Source organism: Ptychodera flava (genome assembly GCF_041260155.1).
Source record: "Ptychodera flava strain L36383 chromosome 3 unlocalized genomic scaffold, AS_Pfla_20210202 Scaffold_25__1_contigs__length_14229661_pilon, whole genome shotgun sequence".
Lineage (NCBI taxonomy): Eukaryota > Metazoa > Hemichordata > Enteropneusta > Ptychoderidae > Ptychodera > Ptychodera flava.
This window is the reverse complement of record NW_027248279.1, coordinates 12,858,716-12,859,711: the sequence shown is the minus strand read 5'-3', so window position 1 is coordinate 12,859,711 and position 996 is coordinate 12,858,716.

Here is a 996-nt window from a genome sequence, read left to right as displayed (position 1 = left end):
GAACACCTGTAAAAAGGAAAGTTTGAGATGAAAATTTGATAAAAGCTAGAATTACGAACACCGATAAAAAAGTTGAACATAAAAGTAAAGAAAATTAAACTAATACAAGTTAATGTAAAAGTTTAAAAAAATTAAAAACACAAAGAAAATACTTTAAACAGGGTTGTAGGGTATTTCTTGAGGTGCACTCTCAATTCAATTCTGATCATTATGGATCTAAATTCAGTACTTACGTAATTATCTGTAACTCGTGTGATCACAGTAAAAAGCACAGAGTATAAGGTTTATTCGACGCATATCAGTAATTTTTAGCAACAGTAACATACATAGTACATAGGATGAATTGAAGAAATATATTATTATTTCAGGTAATGTTTCAACTTACACGTTTACCATCTAGTAATAAGTGAAAATTTAGTGATTGTTCCATTTATTACGATAACACCATTAAACATCCTGAACATTGAACTGGAACGCCATCGGTCTTTAAGATATATGGCTGATTTCTAAATTAAAAGCATACAACATAAAATAAAGTGACATGAAACGGAAGTCTAAATCAAAACAAACCGATCGTCCGACCAACCAACCAACCAACAATCCAAACAGTCAACCAGCCTAGCAGCCAACCAAACAACAATTTGACAGATCAAGTGTGTTAGGTAATATGAAGATCTCGAGTTTCATGTATTCATAGTTTTGTCAACCGATAAGATTCTATGAGAAATTCACATTAATACATCAACTCGGCCAAAAGCATTTCCAGTGGTTGGCGTAAAAGAAGTTTGATAAAAGATTGTATTACAAGCGTATTTGCTTATTTACTCTGAGAGTCTAGTGAGCATTTTATCAGATGGACCGAGAGAATCGATATTATGAGTATGTATTATTAGACATATATGATTTGATCTAATTAATAAAGCCAACAGAGGATAATAACACATTGTTCCCTAATATCTTTATTCGTCCAGTGAAGGAAATACTCGTGACACAATG